Below are 14,542 nucleotides of genomic sequence, written 5' to 3' on the forward strand. Positions count from 1 at the left end.
GAAAACAAAACACTTAGAAGTCAAGGCTAGGCTCAAAGTGCAAAAGCACTCCCTCAAAGCTCAAGGCTCTGAGCATCAATGATTAGAGAGTTAAGAAAAGAAAAGAAAAATGAGCTTAATGAAGTCCTCTAATCAAATGCTTGTGGTGCTTATGTATCAAGTGGTAATACTTGAAAACAAAGCATTTAGAAGTCGTAGCTTTGTTATCAACTCATGGGGCAAAGCACCCAAAAGGAGAAGCTAAAAAAAAAAAAAATTCAAAAGCTTGTTTCAAGGAAGAAATATAAAAGAAAGATTTCATAAATTGAGCTAGATGGAAGCATCAATCATTTACATTTCTTTTGTGATTGTAGCATGCTTAGAAAACTAGCTTACCATGAACATTGAGTTGCTATTCATCTTACCTTGGATTGTCAATCTTTAGTGCATGATTCTTTTCTTGCTTGGGGACAAGCAAGGTTTAAGTTTGGTGTTGTGATGACATGTCATCATGTCATGTTTTTCTATGCCTTTTTCCTTTGTTTTCAATAGGTTTTATGCACTTTCTTGAGCCATAAGCAAGCCAAGTGGGTAGATTTTCATACTTCCTTTGATTTAATCAACCATATATGAATTCATGCTATTTCATGAGGTTTTATGCTAAAATTGTCACATATTATGAAAGAATGAATATCTCATGATTTTGAGCATAGCTTTGATGTGTTTGGTTGATTAATGATAGGTGAAGAAGGCTTGGAGAAAGGGTGAAGCAAGAAGGAATGGCTAGGAGTAAAGAGAGGACAATGGAATAAGTTGAACCAGGAAGCAAAAACTTTTGGGTGAAAAGTTAGCCTCAAAGTTAGACCCCTAACTTGGAGGCTAACGTTGGCACATGAAATTCACCCCTGGGCACCAAAAGTTTGCGCCAACATTAGCCCCCTAACTTTGAGGCTAACGTTGGCATGAAGAGAACCTCCCTGGGCACCAAAAGTTTGCGCCAACGTTAGCCCCCTAACTTGGTGGCTAACGTTGGCACATGAAATTCACAAGGGGAGGAGCAAAAGTTTGCGCCAACGTTAGCCCCCTAACTTTGAGGCTAACGTTGGCGCCACACACCACAACAGCTTGAAGGGGTATACTTCCAACAAGAATAACTTGAGCTACAGAGCTCCAAATGAGGTGATTCAAGAAGCATTGGAAAGTAAGAATCAAGAGCTTTCCAAGCATATATGGCACTGCATGGTGGACACTAAAATTGAGGGAGAAAACTGCCCCGCAATGTGCATAAACGAACATGGTGGCAACCTGCAGTGAGGCCAACTGACCTCTGCACCTTCAACGGAGTATAACTCGAGCTGTAGAGCTCCAAATAATGTGCTCCCAACGGCATTGGAAAGTAGACATCCAGAGCTTTCCAACAATGTATAATAGTATGGGGTGGACAATACGTTTGAGCCTCCAGAACTGGCGTTTTCGCCAACGTTTGAGGCAAACGTTACCTCAAACGCTGCACACCAAAGCCAGCGACCATGCCCTCTTCAAATGATCATAACTTGAGTTGTAGATGTCCAATTGAAGTGATTCCAAGTGGGTTAGAAAGCTGACCTTCAGAGCTTTCCAACCATATATGATAGTCTATATTGGGCATAAAATTGGCAACATGACAAGAGGACAAATTTGGCGCCATAAATGTGCATAAGGGAGGCCAACGTTAGGGTCAAAGTTAGACCCCTAACGTTGGCACCAACGTTCATACCAGCAAGTTTTGTGGGCTGCTATGAAAAGTTGGAGCCAAAGTTAGACCCCTAACTTTAGCTCCAACTTTTGGTCCAACTTTTGCAAACTCAATCCGGTTCAATTCGGTTCCTCTTCAAACTCCAAGAGCAATCAACCAAGGCCTTTATCAACCCAATTCCATCAAGAGCAAGGGCCCAAATGATCATCACTCAAAGGCACAAGAAATAGATAAAATAAGAATTTCATTTAATTGTAATTTGTTTTTAATTTCATTTTCATTTCCATTTTGTAAATCCTATATAAGGCATCATTTTCATATTTTTGGGGAGGCTGGCTCCACTAGGGAGCACTAGAATTTGAGAGCTCTCTCTTTAATTTTCTTTGTTTTGAATCTTGGGTGGAGAATTGAAGGTGTTTTGTTTCATTCTCCCTCTGAGATTTCTCTTTGTTTTTCTTGCTGCTTTTAATTCACTGCACTTCAAAATTTCAATTCTGTTTTGATTCCCAGCATCCAATTTCCTTTATTCTTCCTGCAATTTAAATTTCCAGTTGCGTGATCTATTGCTCTTTTTAATTTCTAACACCCCAGCCCCTTTACTTTTTATGCAATTTACTTTTCTTGCAATTTAAGTTTCAGCTATTTTACTTTCTTGTTCTTTAACTTACTTGCAATTTTACTTTCTGCATCTTTAAGATTCATTGCAATTTACTTTCTGTTGGCTACATTTCACACAATTCACTCTATGTTAGCTTGACTAAACTAATCACCCACTAAAATTGCTTGATCCATCAATCCCTGTGGGATCGACCTCACTCCCGTGAGTTATTATTACTTGATGCGACCCGGTGCACTTGCCGGTTAGATTTGTGTGTTTTGGGAGAAATTCATTTTTCCTCCAAAATACTCATCAGTTTCTACAGGAGATTTATTAAGGACTTTAGTAAGGTGGCACTTCCCTTATCCAGATTACTGCAGAAGGATATTGAATTCGAGTTCAGTGAGGATTGCAAACAAGCGTTTGATAAGCCCCAATTGTGAGAGGACCGGACTGGAGTCAGCCGTTTGAAATCATGTGCGATGCTTCCAACCATGCAGTAGGAGCAGCGCTGGCTCAGAGTGAAGGTAAGGATCCTTTTGTTATTGCCTATGCGTCTAAGACTTTAGACACTGCCCAGTCCAATTATACTACTACTGAGAAAGAGCTTCTTGCTATTGTTTTTGCTCTGGATAAATTCTGAGCTTATTTATTTGGTACTAAAGTAGTAGTGTATTCGGACCATGGAGCTCTAAAGTATCTATTAGCTAAAAAGGAATCCAAACCAAGACTTATACGTTGGATACTGCTGTTACAAGAATTTGATTTAGAAATAAAGGATAGGAGTGGTAATCAGAATTTAGTAGCAGACCACTTGAGTCGCCTTGAACATATTAAGGATGATTCTACTCCTATAGATGATAATTTTCCTTTTGACAACCTGCAAGCAGTATCCGAGGTAGTCCCTTGGTATGCACCTGTCGCTAATTATTTAGTTAGCCGCACATTTCCTCCACATTTTTCTAAACATCAAAGAGACAAGCTGAAAAGCGAGTCTAAATATTATATATGGGATGACCCATATTTATGGAGATGTGGCGCTGACCAGATAATTAGACGTTGTGTGCCTCAATCAGAATTCCAGTCCATTTTAGAGGCCTGTCACTCATCTGAGAATGGAGGACATTTTGGCCCTCAAAGAACAGCTAGAAAGATCTTAGACTGTGGATTCTGGTGGCCTACTCTTTTTAGAGACGCTGCTGAGTTTTGTAAATCTTGCCCCCCATGCCAGAAATTTGGTAATATATCCAAGAGGGATGAGATGCCTTAACAATATATGCTCTTCTGTGAAATTTTTTATGTTTGGGGCATTGACTTCATGGGTCCATTTCCAAATTCTAATGGATATTTTTATATATTGTTAGCTGTGGATTATGTTTCCAAATGGGTGGAAGAAATTCCTACCCGCACTGATGATGCTAACACCGTTGTTTCCTTTGTGAGAAACCATATTATATGTCACTTTGGATCACCACGAGCGATCGTGAGTGATCAAGGCACCCATTTTTGTAACAGGAGACTAACAGGATTGATGAAAAAGCATGGGATAATCCATAAAGTTGCAACAGCTTACCATCCCCAAACTAATGGGCAAGCTGAGGTGTCAAACAGAGAAATTAAGCGTATCTTGCAAAAGATAGTAAAGCCTCATAGAAAAGACTGGAGCACCAGGCTACAAGATGCACTGTGGGCATATAGAACAGCATACAAGACACCCATTGGGATGAGTCCCTTCCGCTTGGTTTATGGAAAAGCTTGTCATCTCCCAGTTGAAATAGAACACAGAGCCTTCTGGGCAGTTAAGGAGTGCAACATGGAAATTGAGAACGCCGGAGCTGAAAGGAAGTTGCAACTGCAGGAACTGGAGAACGTTCGCCTAGAAGCTTATGAGAACTCCAGAATTTACAAGGAAAAGATGAAAGCTGTGCATGATCAAAACATCAAGAAGAAAGAGTTCCAACCTGGAGATTTTGTCCTCCTTTACAAATCTCGACTAAGGCTCATGCCCGGTAAGTTGAGATCAAAATGGGAAGGTCCATACAGAGTAGAGAAAGCTGAACCGTACGGAGTTTATCACCTAAGCCGTCCTTCAAGCTCTGAACTTATTAAGGTTAATGGACAATGTCTGAAGCTGTACCATGGTGAGAAGGTGCAGAAAAATAAGGAGCTTGAGATCTTCCGCCTGGAAGATCCCCACATAGCAGCAGATTGAGCTAGTGGAGCGTCTAACTTACGGACGTTAAAGCAAAGTGCTTGGTGGGAGACAACCCACCGCGGTATGATCGTTCTTTTCTTCACTTTTAGTTTTTCTTCTTTAATAACTCTTCTCTTTATTAGTGCTTTCGTGCTTTTTCATTTACATGTCTTTATATTTCTTTTTTTAAAAAAAAAGGGGGGGGGGGGTTTTCGCCACGCGACGCGATCGCATCAGCGACGCGTCCGCGTCGCAGAGGGGGTGGAGAAAAAAAATGAACAAAGAGTCCGGTTGGAGCATGGCTGGAGGCGTGCCAATGGCACAAATCAACCCACGCGACCGCATCCCTGACGCGTTCGTGTCGCATGGGAATCATGGCATCCCACGCGACCGCGTGCCCCACGTGGCCGCGTGCTCTGAGTTTTCGACGTAAAAGGGTGCACAGTAACATTCTGTGCGAGAGTGATGCTGGATTGGTGCTGGAAGCACAATCCTTGTCACACGACCGCGTCGCTGACACAGCCGCGTCATCTATTTTCTGACGCACCCTCACGCGGTCGCATGACCCACGTGATCGCGTCACCCCAATTTGGCAATTAAATTAAATTGAACAGAGAGTTGTGCTGGAGCGAGGCTGCACTCGCGCCAGCAGCGTAACATGGGTCACGCGACCGCGTGACCGACGCGATCGCGTCCCCTTACCTGACGCGCACCCACGCGAACGCGTGCCCCACGCGGCCGCGTCGCATGCGCCGCACAGCTCAACCTAAAATTGCCAAATATCTTATCTTCCTCTCCCCCAAATCCTAATTTTTCTTTTCCCTCCTTATTTCTTCCTTCCCCCTTCCCCCTTCTATCTCACCTTTCACTCTCTATCCCTCTCACCACCATTAACAAGGTTTTACTTTCTTCTTCCTTCTTCTTTTTTCCATCATTCTTATTATATTATATACATTTTTATTTTCTTTTTCTTTTCTTTTTCTTTTCACTTTTTTATTTTATTTTTCATCTTCTTCTTTCCCTTTTTACATGGTGCTAGAAATTTTTTTGAGTCATTATCCCTCATTATATGCTTGTGACTTGTTACAATTTATTTGACAATTATTATTATTTTTAAGGGATTGCTTGCATGTTCAATTTCATACTTTTTATATCTTATTTACCATGCATGCCATGTGTTTGTAAAAAAGCCTATATAGCCCTATGCACTTTTCTACATTACTTTACTCAACTATTCAATGCTTGCTTTTCACAAATTCTCCTTATTATTATATTAATTGAATTTAATTGTCAATACAAACGTGATGATTTGTTACAAAGTATTGCTTGGTCTATGCTACTCATGCCCTTTGCCTGCATGCCAATAAACACCTTGCATTCATTTGTCTTTATATGCACTAGCTATTTTCCATTGTTGGCTTCTCACACGTACTCGCGAGCATGTGATAATGTCAGCATATCCTAATGTGCATCCATCACCCTCTTTTCCGTTTTCCTTCCTTGCTGTATATCTCTTTAAATTTAATTTTCTTTCTCTTCTCTTCTTTCAGGATGGCCACCAAGAAAGGAAAGGAGAAAGCAACTTCCAAACCACCAGCAAGAAGAGGAACTAAAAGAGCATTAGTGGCAGAGCCTTCTTCAACTGCAGTCAAGCCCTCAACAAAAAGAGTTAAGAGGATAATAAAGGTTGACGAAAAGGAGAAAGCCTTTCCAGCAAAGGACACTGCGCGATTTCCCAATCGCTACTGTGAGCAGATGTTCCCTATCCTGGCAGAAAGGAATTATAACAATGAATACCTTCTTATCCTCCCGTCCAATATTGCCACCTTTGTTGAACCGCAAATTGAGCGAAGACAATGGGGTTTCCTATGGAAACAGCCAAGGCAGGTCAATCTTTCTTGGGTAGTTGAGTTCTACTCCAACTTCTACATGCCGACCCTGCAGTCTGTTTATGTCCGGCAGAAGCAAGTCCCCATCACAGAAAAGGCCATTCAGCAAGCTCTGAGTCTTCCCCCTATTCCAGCAGGAATGGACGCTTTTCAAGAAGCCGCCCTTCAGTGCCAGAGATACCAATTCGACTGGGACTCCGTTCTCGGAGTCATCGCCTTACCTGGCAGCCGTTGGATCTACGGATACCACCGTACCCGCCCTAAGGGAATCTTGGCTTCAGCACTTACCTTGGAGGCTCGCGTATGGGCGCAGATCATGTCCCATTACGTCTTTCCGAGCACTCATGAGTCCTCCTTCACTGCGGACATGGCTGTTCTACTATGGTGCATCCTTACAGACCAACCTCTGAATCTCTCAAGACATATCCGGAATGCTATAGAACACGTACAAATTGCGGGCAACTTACCTTTTCCCGCCTTGGTCTCAGATCTTGTCTCAGCAGCCGGAGTCTCCTACAGAGCTGGGGACACCAAAGCCATGCTTCCACGGGATGATCAGTATGTCCCTAACGGGAAATACCTCAGACTCTCAGCAGCCACTACAAGCCTTCCTACTACTCCAGTTGAAGATAATCCTTCTTCAACACCACAAGCATCTACAACTGAGAAATTGCTCCAGTAAATAATCGAACGGTTGGATCGGCAAGAATAGAAAGCAAAGATGAGAGAGCGCCGTAACGAGCGCCGATTCAAACACCTCAAGGAGCTACTCAAGGGACACTTCAGAGACTCAGACACCCCGGACTCCACTTCCTTTACTAGCACAGGGAGCCATGACGGCCCCGACTGTGGAGATACTGCTACCAGCCCACCCCTGTTCCTGACAGATGGCACTGAGGACGGTGCAAAGCCTTAAGTGTGGGGAGGTCGGTCAGTACCTGACTTCCAGAGGTAATTTCTCTTCTCTAGCACCAATAATTAGGATATTTTAGTTAGATTTTCTTTCCTTTATAGAATAGAATAAATTGCATAGGTCAGGATAGTTGCATGCATGTTCTACTTGATTGAAAAGACAATAAGTTTCTTTTAAAAATCTATCTTTGGAACAAAATTTCACTAATTTTTCAAAATTTTTATGATAAATTTGCTTGAGTTGTATTTAGAACATGATATTTGAGTTAAAGAACACACAACCTGTGAAAGATTTGAGCCTTTATGAATGGTTACATTATTTAACCATAATTATTTCATTTCTGTGTGTTTACTTCTCTATGATTGTGATCTATATTTTGTTTTATCTTATATGTCCAATATTTATTATATTTACATGCTGCACATGATTGAGGCCATTATTTGTTTAAACTCACTTATCCAAATTAAGCCTACCCTTTTAAATTACCTTTGTTAACCACTTTGAGCCTTTAATTCCCATTTGTTCGATATTTTACCACATTACTAACCTTAAGCCGAAAAACAATTGTATATCCCAAATTGAATCTTTGGTTAGCTTAAGATAGAATTGTGTGTGCTAGTTAAGTATGGAAAAATGTGGGAACAAAAGTTGTTAAGGGAATGTGTCATAAAAATTTAAGGGGAATTTGGATACCTACTCATGTGAAAATATAAGAATGAAAAATCTATGTGCATTGATAAGCTTTATTTATTTCAAAAAAAATGAAAAATATGAAAAATCAATAAATAAGGGGACAAAATTACCCCAATGTTAAATTCAGAATTAAAAAATCAGTGCACATATGATAGAATCAAAATACGAAGTTGATACATGAGTAGGGATTGAAAAAGGGAACTCTGGGTAGCTAGGTATGAACTTTAAAGACTACATTAAGTGTATACAAGTTAGGTTGGAGCTTGGGTTAATTAAAGATTCAATTTATTAGCTCACTTGACCAAATATACACCCCTACCTATGCCTTAGCCCCATTACAACCTTGAAAAGACCTCATGATGTTTGCATTGGTGTATTAACTATTGTTGATTGGTTAGGAGAAGAACAAAAGTTAGAAAGCATGATTAGAGAAGGATAGAGTGACCACCATATACACTAGAGATTAGAGCGTACATACATTATCAGTGAGGGTTCAATACTTGAATTTTCAAGTTCCCTGCTTTCATGAGCTATCTTCTTGCACTTTTATCCATTTTATTGTGTAATGATAAAATTAGTGGAATTTGATTTGTAATTGTTTTGAAGAGCTTATTTAATTTTGATCAAGTGGACAAGAATCATATAGTTGCATTTATTTATATATATATATATATATATATATATATATATATATATATATATATATATATATATATATATATATATATAGGTTTGCATTGCATTTTATGAGTTTCTACATGTTCATACTTATTTCCTTATCTCCTTCAATTAAGCATGAGGACATGCTAATGTTTAAGTGTGGAGAGGTTGATAAACCACTATTTTATGATTTATATTGTGTTTAATTATGTGGTTTTATCATGATCCTTACCCACTTATTCATTAAATTAGCATGCATATTAGATTTCTTCCCGGAATTTATTACCTGTTTGAAAACTGCTTCCTAGAGACTTTAATTATTCAATTTTAATTCTCCTTTATTCCATTCGATGCCGTAATCTGTGTGTTAAGTGTTTCAGACTTTATAGGGCATGAATGAGTTGGAGATTGGAAAGGAAGCTAGCAAAAATGGAAGGAACACAAGAATTTAAGGAGATAACCAGCGAGAAGTGACGCGGTCGCATGGCTCACGCGACCGCGCGAAGGAGAGCAAATCGCAGTGACGCGGCCGCATGGTTCACGCGGCCGCGCGGATTGGAAAACCCAAGCGACGCGGTAGCGTGGACGACGCGAACGCGTGGCGAGGAAAAGCGCGAATGACGCGTCCGCATGGATGACGCGATCGCGTGACATGTGCGATCTGCATAATCTGCAGAATTCGTTGGGGGCGATTTTGGACCCTATTTCGACCCAGTTTTCGGCCCGGAACAGCAGACTAGAGTCAGAGAACATGCAGAAACAAATAACACATACATTCAGAGACAATTTTTAGATCTAGTTTTACTCCCTTAGGGTTTTCTCTCTAGGTTTTAGAATTTTAATTTTCAATTGGTCTTAGCATTGGAACATTGAGAAGAGTTATTTCCTCATCAAGACTTCGTCATTCTAGTTCGTTTTCTCAACTTGGTTTTATTCTTCCATGTTCCGTGTTTTGTTCAATTTTGTTATTTGAATACTTTTATGATTAATTAATGCAAGGATTATTTCTTTTTAATTCAATTTCAATTCCAATAATCATGTCTTCTTTTAATTCCCTTTCATGTGCTATGGATTTATTATTTACAATGTGTGAGTAGTTTTTTACTTGATGGGGAGTTGATTAAAAGGAACTCTTGAATTGGAAGGATTGAAGAAAAAAATTGTAATTGGGTTAAATGTTGGATTGCTATCCTATCACCAATGCCAATCCCTTTGAACTAAGTGGGTTGCAACTTGTGAACAGATCTGACATTCCAACTTGTTTGACTTTCCCAGTCAAGGCTTTTATTCATATTATTTAAATTTCCTCAATTTACATTCCAATTTACTTAGCTCAACTTCTTGGAACATCTGATTAATAAGATAGCACACTTTTCTGCAACTCGTTGGGAGACGACCTGGGACTTAAAACTCCCAGTAATTTTTAATTTAACTCTCTGTGACATATTTCTAAATTGATAGGCAGATTTTCGGTGAGTTAAGAACTATACTTGCAACGTAACCAATTTAATAATTTTTAATTCACCAGCTTCTGCATCTCATCACCTCTCCCCCAAAGCCATCACCATCCATCCCTTCATTCAAGTGGGTAAATCCCTTATCTCTAACCTTAAGTAGCTCACTTGAATATGCTTTGCTTGAGACAGATGGGCAACTCAGAGCTCTTTGTGGCTTTAAGAGTAAGAGGGAGATGGTTAGTGGTAGGAGTCGTTATGCAAGATTCAATATGGTGGAAAGATCAAAGTTTAAATGCAAAGGTTGGTGTAAAGCTCAACTGAATGGGTCTAGGAAGTTAGTTGGCCGCTTTAGTGAGAATTCAGATTGCTTGCTACCCGGATGGAATCATGATGATCAACAAGAAGACGGGTGTAAAAGCAAAGTCTGGGACCCCGGAATTCAGTCTAGAAATCAACACTCTTGGGGCCTTGTCACTTGCTTTAACCTGCTTGAAGGCTTTCTGCGCCTAGTGTGGGATCCCGGAGGTCATTGGAATCACAAACATTGGTGGAGATTCTTGGATGAGTTCAAGCACAAGCCACCATAACAAAGGACTCCCCAAATGTCCAACTTAAGGACTTGAACTAAAAGTGCTAGGTGGGAGACAACCCACCATGGTATGATCGTTCCTTTTCTTTAATTTTGATTTTATTTCGTTTTGTTTGTTTTTGACTTTTATTTTATTCTATTTTCATTGAACCTGGAATTATTCATAGCATCCACACTATCATTGCATTTTGTATCCTGCATAAAAAAAAAACACACACGTGACGCGTTCGCGTCACAGGTGCATTAGGAAGAAAAGAAAAGTGAACAGAAAGTCACGCGAAAACGTGGCTGGAGGCGCGCCTTAGGCACAAATATACCCACGCCACTGCGTCACTGACGTGCTCGCGTCGTTTGCGAAATAGCCTCCACGCGCGTCCGCGTCACCCACGCGAACGCGTGACCCTGCAAAATCGACGTAAATAGGTGTATGGCAGAGACTTGTGGTGGAGTAGGGCTGGAATGATGCTGGAAGCACAAGCCCTACCACGCGATCGCGTCAACCACACGACCCTAAATTTTGGAAAAATGGGATTTAAACAGAGAGTCGCGCGAACGCATGGCTGCCCTCGCGCCATTCGCACAAATCAAGTCACGCGACCGCGTGACCTACGTGTCCGCGTCACTTGACAAAAATCACACACCACGCGACCGCGTGACCCACGCGTCCGCGTCACATGCGACGCACAATTTTACTATGTCAGCGCCAGATATCTTATCTTTTCTTCCCCAATCCTATTTTTTTTCTTCTCTCCTTTATACTTCTTTCTTCATCCTTTCTTACTTTCTTCTTCTTCTTCATCTTTTTAACCTCTCATCCCTCTTCACTTCCATTCTATTTCATTTAATTTATTTGCATACTTTCATTCATTGCATTTTAATTTTTTTCATATTTTTATTTTTATTTTCTTTTCTAAATTTATTATTTTTCAATTGGTGTTAAATTTTTTTTAACTGTTGTATCTTTTCTGGTATTATTTTGGTGCTTAGTGACTTGTTTCACACTGTTGGATGATATTAATTTTCTATCAATGCTAATCTTTTATGATACCTGTATTCCTTTTGCATTGACATGAATTTATATTGTCTTTCATTATCTACTGTCTCTTCCCCTTTGTTGCAATTTTTGCACTCTTGATTTGCCATGTGCTTCTATTGTTTTCTCACTTGCATGTTGTAGCTACCATGTAATTGAGACCCTTATTATTTGGCATTAATCACCCATATTTTATTTGTTTCCATCTTTGTTTCTGGGTTACTTTTCTTCTTTTCCCCTTCTTTCAGGATGGCCACTAGAAAAGGAAAGGAAAAGAACTTCTATATGGGGAAACAGACAAGTCCACCTGTACAATCTTTGGAAAAAAGTATCAGTTGAAGCAACCCGTCCACTTGCACATCTTAGCATGCACCGAGGACGGTGCAATATTTAAGTGTGGGGAGGTCGATACCGATCTCCACGGGTTAGTTATTTTCTTCCCAACACCAATGTCTTATTTTCTTTATTAGTTTATCGTTGCATTTACATGTTTGATTGCATATTTTTCTTGATTTTGTGCATATTTTACCACTGCTTGGTTAAAGTAATGAGTTTCTTTTCAAGACCTTATTTTATATAATTTTACTAATTTAAATCAAAACTTTTCTGTTAAAACTTGTTTGAAGTTGTATTTGGAACATAGTTTAAAAAGCTAAGAACACACAACCTGTGAGATTTTGAGCTTATTTATATGGTTACATTATTTAACCATAAATTTTTATTCTTGTGTGTTTTCTTCCCTATGATTGAAATCTTTGCTTTGTTCCATTCTATATGTCCACTATTTAGTGTATTTACATGCTTGCATATGATTGAGGCCATCACTTGTTTTTGCTCACTTATCCCAAATAAGCCTACCCTTTAAATCACTCTTGTCAGCCACTTTGAGCCTTTTAAATCTCATTTGTTCTATATTTTACCACATCACTAGTCTTAAGCAGAAAAACAAGTAATCACCCCCAATTGAATCTTTGGTTAGTTTAAGATAGAGATTGTGTATCAACTAAGTGTGGGAAAATTGTGGGAACATGGGTTAATAAGGGAATGTGTTATGTTTTTACTTTGATAAAATATTGGAAATTTGGGTACCTACTCATGTGAGACCAGAAAAATTAAAAAATCCACGTGCAATGATAAGTTATATTTATTTTTCTATTAAAAAAAAGAAAGAAAAAAAATCCAAAAAAATATTCAATAAATAAGTAAATAAATAAGGGGACAAAATTACCCAAATATTAAGCTAATGAAAAAAAAATCAATGCATATGTGATACAAATTAAGAGAAAGGTTGATGCATGAGTATGTGAAATATGCAAAAGTGGGAATTTTGGGTAGCAAGGCATGAATTTAAAAGTATATAGAGTGTGTATATAAGTGAGAGCTTAGGATAATCAAGGATTCAATTTATAACTCACTTAGCCATATATATACCCTCACCTTTACCTTAGCCCCATTACAACCTTGAAAAGACCTCATAATGTTTGCATTGGTACACTAAATTTTTGTTGATTGGTTAGATGAAGAACAAAGTTTAGAAAGCATGATTAGAGAAGAGTAGAGTGATTAACCCTAGACACTTGAGAGATTAGAGTGATATACACTACCAGTGAGGGTTCAATGCTTGATTCTATGTTCCCTGCTTTCATGAGCTATCCTCTTACAAGTTTACTTGTCTTTTATTGTATAATTTGAATTTCTGAAATCTGATTTATGCTTGTCTTGAAGAGCTTATTTACTTTTAACCAAGTAGGTAGAAACATTTTGCATGTAGTTGCATTCATATAGATAGGTTGCATTTCATACATTCTACCATTCCTCTTCACCTTTATAGTTTCTCTTGAGCTTAGCATGAGGACATGCTAATGTTTAAGTGTGGGGAGGTTGATAAACCACTATTTCATGGTTTATCTTGTGCTCAATTGAGTAGATTTTATCAATCTTTCATACACTTATTCATACAAAATGCATGGCTTTACAATTTCCTTCCTGATTTTGTGCTATGATTGAAAACATGCTTCTTTGGCCTTATATTTGCTAATATTAATCTTCTCTTATTACCATTCGATGCCTTGATATGTGCATTAAGTGATTTCAGAGATTACAGGGCAGGAATAACTCAGAGGAGGGAAAGGAAGCATGCAAAAGTGGAAGGAATAAAAGAAATTGAAGGAACTGCAAAGCTGTCAGCCTGACCCTCTCGCACTAAATTGATCATAACTTGGGCTACAGAGGTTCAAATGATGCGGTTCTAGTTGCGTTGAAAAGCTAACGTCTGGGGCTTCGATTTGATATATAATTTGCCATAGTGGCCGTAGAGATAGGCGACGCGAATGTGTGCTCCATGCGGACGCGTCGCAGTGACAAAAATCAACGTGGCAGATTTCGCCCCTAGCGATTTCTGGGTTCTTTCTGACCCAGTTTTCGGCCCAGAAAACACAGATTAGAGGCTATAAAATGGAGAAATCCATTCATTCATCAATGAAGCTTTAATAATACACAATTTTAGGATTAGATGTAGTTTTAGAGAGAGGTTCTCTCCTCTCTCTTAGGATTAGGATTTAGGATTTCTATTATGTTTAGGCTACTTCTTTTCAATCACAGGTTCAATGTTCCTTTAATTTATTTTCTACTTTTATTTATTCTATTACTTTAATTGTTATTTATCTTTTCAATTTGGCTTATGAACTTCATGTTAGAGTTGATTTCTTTATTTAATGCAATTTGAGGTATTTCAGATTTATGATTTTTATTTAGCTTTTTATATTCTTGGTTTTAATTGATGAATTGATAAATTGGAGACAC

This window comes from Arachis ipaensis, chromosome B10, assembly GCF_059453495.1.
Source record: "Arachis ipaensis isolate K30076 ecotype BB chromosome B10, ASM5945349v1, whole genome shotgun sequence".
NCBI lineage: Eukaryota > Viridiplantae > Streptophyta > Magnoliopsida > Fabales > Fabaceae > Arachis > Arachis ipaensis.